This window comes from Crocuta crocuta, unplaced genomic scaffold (genome assembly GCF_008692635.1).
Source record: "Crocuta crocuta isolate KB4526 unplaced genomic scaffold, BGI_CrCroc_1.0 scaffold330, whole genome shotgun sequence".
NCBI classification, from domain to species: Eukaryota; Metazoa; Chordata; class Mammalia; order Carnivora; family Hyaenidae; genus Crocuta; species Crocuta crocuta.
Window position 1 is genome coordinate 896,869 of NW_027530521.1, and position 9,547 is coordinate 906,415.

General features: G+C 56.6%; 1 long non-coding RNA gene across 2 annotated transcripts in view; it reads left to right on the forward strand.

Annotated features, from left to right (window-relative positions):
• The first annotated feature begins 976 nt into the window (after window positions 1–976).
• Window positions 977–9,547, forward strand: part of LOC144234223 (uncharacterized) — an 11,473-nt gene continuing 2,902 nt past the window's right edge. Inside the window, exons 1-3 of one of the 2 annotated variants that reach the window (XR_013335889.1) lie at window positions 977–1,099; window positions 4,208–4,251; window positions 5,757–5,836. This is a non-coding gene — a long non-coding RNA (uncharacterized LOC144234223). The remainder of the gene's footprint in view (window positions 1,100–4,207; window positions 4,252–5,756; window positions 5,837–9,547) is intronic. The other variant, XR_013335888.1, reaches the window with a different exon arrangement.

The window sequence follows — 9,547 nt, forward strand, 5'->3', positions numbered from 1 at the left end:
TATCTTGAAAATTCATACAGATTGGCATTCCTTTTTTTTTTAAGTTTATTTATTTATTTTGAGAGATAAAGATAGACAGAGAGAGAGAGCAAGCAGAGGAGGGGCACAGAGAGGGAAAGAGAGAGAATTCTAAGTAGGCTCTGCACAGTTGGCGCAAAGCCCGACACGGGCTTACTCTCACCAACCACGAGATCATGACCTGAGCCAAAATCAAGAGTCAGATGCGTAACCGACTTAGCCACCCAGGCGCCTCTCATTCTTCTTTTTAATATGTGAGCTTTCCCCTTGCCTTAGAAAAATGTTGCCCCTCTCAGTCTCTATGTTGAGTGGACTTCAGGAAGACATGATGGGGGGCAAACAGTGGCCCTCGGGCCCTGGGCCCCTTGGTCTTGTTTGCGAGAGTGCAGGAGTTGAGTTGAAGTCAGGGCCCTGCCTGCTCTCACACCCTGGGGCTCTCCCCACCTCTGTTCCATGCTCCTGCCTCTTGCCTTGACCCTCCAGTCCCCTCTCACAGACTTTTGTCCTGCTGACCCCAACTGTCCACCAGGAATTCCCAGAATGCACCCCCCTCCCTCCCTTCACCTCCTTCATCTCTCACCTTCATGCACCACCCATCTTCAGCCCTGTTGGCTGGGCAGCCTGACCATTCACTCTTCAAACCAGCACACCGCCCCGGGATTTCTATGTCCATGAGGAGGAAACTGAAGCCCCACCCAGAGGTGCCTGCCTGGATCCAGGGTGCACAGCAAGGAAGGTTGTTGGGTGCCCAGGAGACCTCTGGGCAGGTGGGGTCTGGAGGCCTGAGAGCAAGTGCCGGAACTGGGCCCTGGCCAGGGAGGCAGAAGGGAGGAGGGAAGACTGTGGGGTGCCGGGGGCTGCTGCCTGGCAGGTCCCTGTGCCCAGGGTAGGGAAGTTTCTTATTTCTCCTGCTCCGACTTCCCCCTTTGATTTATTATAGCCATGAAATGCTCTGCTCTCTTCTCTTTTCCTTGCTGTCCCCGGGGCTGGAGGAGCACAGGCCTCCCCAGGCATGGGGCCTCAGCTTTGCTGCACTCCCATCTCCTTCCAAGGGTTGAGGCCGGGTGGCCAGAAATGGGAGGTGAGTCGGGGCAGGCAGGGCGGGATGAGGAGGGGCCCAGGTGTCTAAAGGGCTAGCTTTAGGCAGGACCCCAGGGGCCAGCAAAGTATCGGTTGGGAAGGGCCGGGGCTGGGGAGAGGGCGTGGCAGGTGTGGACTTGACAGCAGATGGCTCCCTGGGGTCGTGGGGGTGGAGGGGTCGGGGCCAACGGCCGCAGTGAGACTTGGGCATCAGGCCCTGTCAGGGTCTGAAGGACAGGCACAGAGTCCTCCAGTGCCAGCCACCAGGTCAGAGAAATGGCTTCCCTGTGACCCCTGACCCCACATTCTGATTTAATGATGGCCAAAGCAGCCCTAGCCTAGACCAGTCTAGGATTAGGCTGAGAATCCAGAGTCAGGCAAGAGGCCTGAACCCTAGGGGACCCCAGGCTCCTCAAGGCCATAGCTGGACATTCACCCCGTGGCCTGGCCCAGGCAAGTGAGGGCTGGAGTCTGTCTGTCCGGTTCTTCGGCAGTCCTGGCCGCCAGAGCCTTTCTGCCCGCCACTGTGTGGTGCCTGTGGTAATGGGGCTGTTGGCGTTTTGCAATGGGCCGGGGGTGGGGAGGCTGCGCACACACGCTTCCTGTGGTGACTGGGCGCTTCCTGTTTTCTCAGGCGCCGGACTTGCTACTGCCGATGTGGAAACAGGGGCAGCTGCAGCCCTGGGCGGCTCTGGGCTGGGCACCCCGACCCTGCCCAGAGGGGGCCTGAGTAGGCCTGCCATGTCAGGCCCCAAACCCGGGCAGTGGCTGGCCTGAGGTGCCCCCCACGCCTGTTGTCCATCCTTCCCATCCCCAACAGCTTTTGCCAAGTGTGAGGGGCCAGGCGGGGCCATCACTCAAAGGCACGCTGGGGCCCAGGAGGTCGGAGGCCCGGGGAGCAGCGCTCCAGGCCCGGAGGCAGGGACGCGGAGTTTTGGTCTCAGCTCTGTTCTTTGCTCACTGAGTGCCCTTGGCCATCCCTGACCCCCTGCGGGCGTCGGCTTCCTCTTTTGTGAAGTGATTGTGGCCCCACGATCTAAAATCTCCCACCCATTTCTGCTCCAATTCTGCCATCCCCTATGAATGTGATATTTCAAGAGCCTCTGCTTTGGGGACAGGTAGGCACGGAGGCTGGGATGCTCAGAGCAGGGCTTGGCATAGACCTTGGACTAGAGGGAAAGACAGGGCATGCCAGGCAGGGGGCCGGACTAGAACAAGGCTTGGAGGTGGGAAGGCCAAGACCAAGTCTGGGAGACGAGTGTTGACGGGACAGAGGGTCGTAGGTAACAAGGTTGATCCAGAAGGATTCAAAGGGGGAGAGGTTTTAGGAACCTCTTTATTCCTGCAGACTTTAGGAAGGGGTCTGACGCCCCCCCCCACCCCCCGCCGACTCCTACTCAGTGGAAAGATAAGTGGTCTTTTGGAGGGTGGGGGCAGGGCCACATCTTTCCCCCTCTGTCAGGTGCCTGGAGTGCCACCATCAGGACCAGGCCTCAGGAGCTGGCACTGCTCTCTTCCTGAACGCGTCTTGTTTTGTTTTTAAGCGCTGCTATTGCAAGAAGGGGAGGGGAGATGACTTTGCTTCTTGTTGACTTTGCTGACAGTGCCTGACTTCTGGAGGAAGAGTTTCCAGGAAGGCCAAGGCCTGAGCCCCCTGGGGACCGAGCAGTCCATTGACCGGGCTCAGATGCCCTCTAGGTCCAGGAGGGTCTGACACGCCCGCCTCACATGTCCAATCTCAAGGCCTGTGCGACACAGGCAGCACAAGCACTGGTTCCAGCCAAAGAGGCCTTGGGGACCCCGAGGCCCAGGCTGAGGGACCATCGGGCGGGCCTGGCCCCCACTATCCTGTCCCCTGCATTGGTGCCCTGGGCCAGCCCAAGTGCTGAGTTGGCGGTTCAGCAGCTGCCTCTGCCCACGGAGGCCCAGTTATAAATAAGCCCAATGTGGCCAAGTCATCAAGTTCTGCCCCAGCTGCATTACCTCAGTGACCACAGGTTGGGGCTGCCCAGTGCTGGGCCCACCGAAACCTGCCCACCCATGAGAAAGGCCGGGCGGCTTCGATGCCTCCTGGGGTCCTCAAATCCAGGCTTTGAATATCTGCAGCTACTCAGGCCTGGGCCTCCCTGGACACAGGCCACAGAAGGGGCAGGGCCCATCCCGCCTGCATGGAGCCGGCAGCTATTTACAAACCGAAACCGGGAGAAGTGAAGTGGCTGCGGGCCCCCAGCCCCCACTCCCACTCCATCCCCAGCAGCCCCATCCCCCTCTCCCCATGGCTTCCTCTTTCCTTCTCCACACAGCTCCCCAGCCTCCCACTGCCTGGCCAGCTCTGTCTGGACAACCGGCAAGCACCTCACGGTGACGCCCAACCCCGCAGTCACGGGCCGGAGGGTCCCCTTCTCCCCTGCACCCCCAAGACCCCATCCGTCTGGACTCCTTGGAACAGCCTCTCCCACCAGGGCCCGGAGCCCCTGCCCCGGGCAAGCCCAAGGCACATTCCCACACTTCTCAGTTCCCCTTCGTGCTTGGAAAAGCTCTAATGCCAATGGCTGCCGCCATGCCGCCCATCCTTCCTGAGGGTGGCTTCTCTGGGTGTCCTGCGTCTATCTTCACAGGACCCAAGGAATCTGGGGTGCTACGGCGGAATGTGGGGCACCTGGGGACTTCAGAGGGCATACTTCTGGACAGGAGGACCCGGCCACTGCTCTCCTTGGGCTGGTGTGGGGCACAAGCCCTTATGCGGTGCCGAGGGACACTGGGCCTGAGGCCGTGGCACACTGGCTTCGGAAGGGGCAGGCTGGCTGGTCCCGTAGCCGGAGACCGCTCCAAGGAGAGACAACAGGCCGCATAAGTAATACTCATTACTAATAACAGACCAACTCCCTCACATCGGTGCGGAGGCTTCTGGGTGACACCAGTCAGATCTTTCTGTCCCCAGAAGGAGCCTATCCCATGGCCTCCACCATAAAGTGGAAACTGAGGCTCAGAGTGGAAACCACGTGTACAAGGCCACATAGGTAGAGAGCGTCTGGATTGGAATTCAAGATTTCTTAACGCCCTATTCCCTTCTCTCCCTGACTGCGGCTGGCTCCATCTTGTACCCCAGGCTGCCCACTGGCAAGACAGAAGTCTCCTAGTGCTGTGACAAAGGTGAAAGAAGGGATGGCCTGATGCTTGACAGCAGGGTTTGGACGGCATAGTCGTCAGATGGCCACCCCTGGCCCTGCCCAGGGCCCCTGCCTGGCTCTGAGGGAAGAAGGTCTTCTCTCTCGCCAAGTCTCAGCTGAGCAGAAGCCCTGGCCCGAGCCCTGCTCAGCCATAGCCAGCTGGCGGGTTGAGTTTCTCCTAACCTCTCCGAGCCTCAGAGCCCACTCCTGTGAAATTGTCATTTCACAAACACCAAGCACCTACTTGGTGCCAGCTCTATGCTGGGTGCAAGCTGCCTTTAAAGCTATGACATGGCCCCCGGCCACAGTCCCGTGGAGAAGGCAGATGAGTTACAAAATTCTGAGAGCTCCCAGATGGAAACTGAGGACTTGGGAGGTGGAAAGGGAATGATGGTGTTCCCCAGGGTGGGGAGGGGTATCACTTGGGATGGGCCCCGAAGGACAGGAAAGAGTTCTCCAGAAAAAGCATGGGGGACAGACTCTCATGCTGAGTCATACCCCTGTGCTTTGGTGCCAGCAGTTCCCACGGCCTGAGTGCCGTTCCTTCCTCTGGGCCTGGTGAACTCCTATCCATCCGTCAGGGCCCATGGGCACACTGTAGAATGACCACGCCTGGCCTGGTCTGGCGGCTCCTCACCTCCCTTTTCCCACCCAGGGCCTAAGCAGAGCCTGAGCCCAGGAGTCTTTGGTCACAACACCCTCACCAGCCCCACCCGGGGAAGGCGTCTGCTCCCGGGCTCCGGCCCCCGCCATCCCCTGCTCCGAAAAGCACCATTTCCCTTTTCTGGGTGACCACACGCCATGCACAGGGAATTTCCATCGCAGCCTGTGGAGCCTCTGATTCACTCAGGCCTCTCATGCAGTTAACTCCTTCTAGGCCTCGTGCTTTCAGCTCCGCACCCTGGGCGGTACCCCACCCCCACCCCAGGACCCCTGGGCGGCCTCAAGCTGGCCTTGGGCCCCACAGCTCGGAAGCCGAGGTTGCGCCCCACCCCTACGCCCCTCGGGGCCCTTCCGTCATATGCACAGAGACCCCTCCCCAAGGACTCGGGGCATACACACTGGGCAGCCTTGGGCCGAGAGCGCGGGCTTTGGGGTAAGACAAGCCTGGGTCCAGTGCTGAGTCTGGCCCTTTCTGCCCCGTGACCTGCAAGAGTGTCCACTCTGAGCCCCGCTCCTCATCTGGGAAATGGAGACCATCCCTGTCCCATAGCCTTGCTGTAAGGATCCAATGTGCTGGGCTCATGAGGGCAGTTGTAGAATTGTTACCTTTCCTTTTTCTTTTCAAAGGGCCCCTCTCATCCAATCACAGGCTTCCTGCTCCAGACCTGGGCCCCTTTTCTGTCTGGCTCTCCCCTCCCGAGAGCTGGGGGCTCACACAGGGAGGGTGAGAGAGAAGTGGCAGGGGGGCAGAGCAGGGAGGGGTGCTACTGTCGCGGGGCTCTCCTCCACCAGCTTCCTGGCTCCCCGCATTTCTCTTTTCCCAAGGAGGCTGTGAAGAGGACTTCTGCTGAGATCTTGAGCCTCCAGAGACAGGCCGAGGCTTCCTCCCTCTGGAAGGACACCGGGTATGCACCCCACACACGAACATCATACATACTGTCTCATGGAACTCACCTCACCACCTTGTGAGGTGCAGCCCATTATTGCTCCCATTTTACAGATAAGAACCCTTAGGCCCTCAGCTACACAGTGACTAGAGAGCAGGGAGAGGGTTCAAATCAAGATCTCCAGAGCCACACTCCTAAACCTTCACAGGTCTCAGTAGGCATGTGTGGAGGCCGGTGAGGGAAATGGGCACTAAATGAACCCCACCTGTATACTCAGTAAAGACTTACAGATGATCTCTTTCAGTCCTTTGAACAGTTCTGGGAGGCGGGTCTCGTGGACCCCTCTATGGAATCGAGTTGTCTAGGGGGAAGGAAGTTGCCTAGAGGCCACACAGCCAATCGTGGGGAAGGACCCAGGGGTACCTAGGTAGAAGACGATGGTGGAGGGGCTGCATGGAGGAGGGGGCCCTACACCTGGAGGGGAAGCCATCCTGTCCTCAGTGAGCCAGCGAGGTTGTGGGGGGGGGGGCAGGGGGGACTGCAGGGGTGAGCAGAAGGAAGTCGCTGTGGGTGGCGGCGGGTTTGAGGTGCCGGAGGCTGAGTGATGTGGCCAGGAGGTGAGCTCCCAGTCTGCAGGGCTGGTCAGCAAGAGTCAGGGGTGAGGAGGGGTGGCCGAGATTCGGGCCTTAGAGGAGGCTGAGCTACTCTGGAGATCTGTGCCTCTTGGCTGCTGGGGCTGGGGAGCCAGGGGCAGGAGCTGGTGCAGAGTAAGAGGAAGGACTCAGGGGGGCTGGGGAGAGATGGAGGTTAGGGGGTAAGAGTGTGTCTGGAGGGCAGCCTGGAGGAGGAGAGCCCGCAAAAGACAGAGGCCGTAGGGTGTGGAAGGGGTGGGCCTGTGAGCAAGGCCTGGGAGATTGAGAAAGAGGTTCTGGGAATGTNTCCAGCATAGGCCTCAGAGCTGGCCTGCAGCCTGTGGACAAGCAAGAACTAAGGAGGGGTTTTAGGTAGGGAAATACCCATGGGAGAGACTTGAGGAAGGGACAGTGGCCCCAGGACCATTGCTGTCACCTCCCACCCACTCACCAGCTGTGTGGTCTTGGGTACAACCCCCACCCACCCGAGCCTCGAGCCTCATTTCCCATGCCTGCCTCCTAGGATTATATGAGGGTGGAAGGAGTTAAAGCCTGCTCTTTCTCCTTGCCTTTGTCTTGGCCCTCAAGCACTTCTTTTATTTTTTTTTTAATTAATGTTTATTTGTTTTTGAGAAGGAGAGAGACAGAGTCCAAGTGGGGGAAGGGCAGAGAGAGGGAGACACAGAATCCGAAGCAGGCTCCCGGCTCTGAGCAGCACAGGGCCCTATCCGGGGCTCGAACTCACGAACTGCGAGACCATAATCTGAGCCGAAGTCGGATGCTTAACTGACGGAGCCACCCGGGTGCCCTCAAAAGCACTTTCTGAGCGCCTGAGAGAAGGCACCCTTCACTGGCGCCTCCGTTTCACTCAGAGTCAAAATGAGATTTCACACAAGGTCTGCCGCTAAGGCCCTACCTGGCCCAGCCCCTCACTTCTCTCCCCTCCTGTCACACCAGCCCTCTGCTGTTCCGGGCTCATACTTTGCAGGGCTGGGGTCCCTGCTCAGAGCTCCTCTCCCAGGTGTCCGCTCAACTCGCTCCCTCACTGGCTTCCGGAGTTTGTTCAAATATCCCCTGCTTGGTGGACAAGACCTGCTCTGTCTCATCCGGCCGGCCACTCCTCTCCTATGGCGCTGTTACCTTCCACTGTGCAGTGAGATGCCCTCAGACATGTGCTTGTCCCTGTCCTTCCTGCTCCGGAACAAGTCTTTGTCTCTCGGGGTCGCCTGGCCCACAGAGGCCCTGAGTAAATATCTGTTAGAGGTTCCCATGCCCTAAAAGCCAGCCCGGTGCTGGGGAGCTCGGAGGGGCCCAGGCAACGCAGGCTGGGCCCCAAGGAGCCTCTCCCAGTGTCTCAACCGTGAGAGGAAGTTGCAAGACGGCCATTTCTATACGCGGGCTCAGCTTTTTTTGGTCAACTTTCCCAGTTCTTGATCTGAGGCCTCAGTTTTCCCATATACTCTGTCAGTCCCCGCAGAGACCATTTGCTGGGATGGTGCCATCCCCTGATTTTAGAGCTCTTTTGGGCTGAGGTGAGGGGATCTGCAAGTTCAAGGGTCTTGTCAGCACCCATGTTTCCTGTTGCCTGCTCACCCTGAGATTGCAATAGCACCCAGCCTACCCCCTCAGCAGCCCAGTCCAATGAGAGCAAAGGGCTGCCTGGCCCTCCACTACTCAGGCCTGCCTGGCCTCCCTGTCACTCCACAGGGCTGCCCACTCGTCCAACAGAGTGGGTAAATAGCACTGTCATATGCTGCTGGTAGGAGGGTACGTTGGTACAACTTTTACTGGGGACAATATGACAATATCTCGAGATTATCAATCTGCCTGTCTATCTATCTATCTATCTCAAAATTAAAAATTTTTTTAATGTTTTATTTATTTCTGAGAGAGAGAGAGACAGGGTGAGCAGGGGAGGGTCAGAGAGGGAGGGAGACACAGACTCTAAAGCAGGCTCCAGGCTCTGAGCTGTCAGCACAGAGCCCGACGCGGGGCTTGAACCCACGAACCCAGGTGCCCCTCAAAATTTAAAATGCAGTACAACTAGGGACTCCTGGATGGCTCTGTTGGTGAAGTGTCCGACTTCAGCGCAGGTCATGATCTCACGGTTTGTGAGTTCGAGCCCCGCGTCAGGCTCTGTGCAGACAGCTCAGGGCCTGGAGCCTGCTTCAGATTCTGTGTCCCTCTCTCTGCCTCTCCCCCGCTCATGCTGTCTCTCTCTGTCTCTCAAAAATAAACATTAAAAAAATGTTTTAATGCAATATAACTAAAACTAATAAAGTATTATGTGTCAATTATGACTAAAAAAAATAAAACCCAACACATCTTCTTTGACATCAAAAGAGGGGAATCAAAAATTCCTGTGCACCTATGTTATAACATCTAAATACATAATTGGGTCTTTTTCCCCAATGAGTTAAGACATGAGAGATATGTCATTTTCAATATTACTTATAATTTAAGGGCTTTTAATTTCTATTTTAGATTTTCTGATACTATTTGTTAGTGTTTATAGGGAGGTCACGGGGGTTTTTGATTCAGCTTGCATTTAGTTGTACTGATTTCTTTTTCTTTTTTCTATTTTAGAGAGGGACTGAGAGAGAGCACAAGTGGGGGAGAGGGGCAGAGGAGAGAGAGGGAGAATCTTAAGCAGGCTCCATACCTAGCATGAAGCCCAATGCAGGGCTCGATCCCACAACTCAGGATCATGACCTGAGCTGAAATCATAACCTGGATCCTCAACCGACTGAGCCACCCAGGTGCCCCAGTTGTAGTGATTTTCTTTCTAGTACCAATCTCTTAACCATCAAGATTAACCTTGAAAGCTTAAATATAGAAAAAGGAGAATTTATAGCATTTAATTTCTCTTCAAACATTCACTTCCACAGTAGTGGGCCTTTCTCCTCCATTGTTTGCATCTAAGGCAGAAAATTATGTCCTGTTAGTTGCTGTTGGACGGTGCTTTTTAGAGACAAGCAAAAAGCATAAGAGCAGACATTCTGAGCCAGCGCTACCAGTCCATCCAGCCCAGGAAACACGTAGCCCAAATCTTCTCTATATTCCCTCTACCTTCCAAAAAAAAAAAAAAAAATACTGC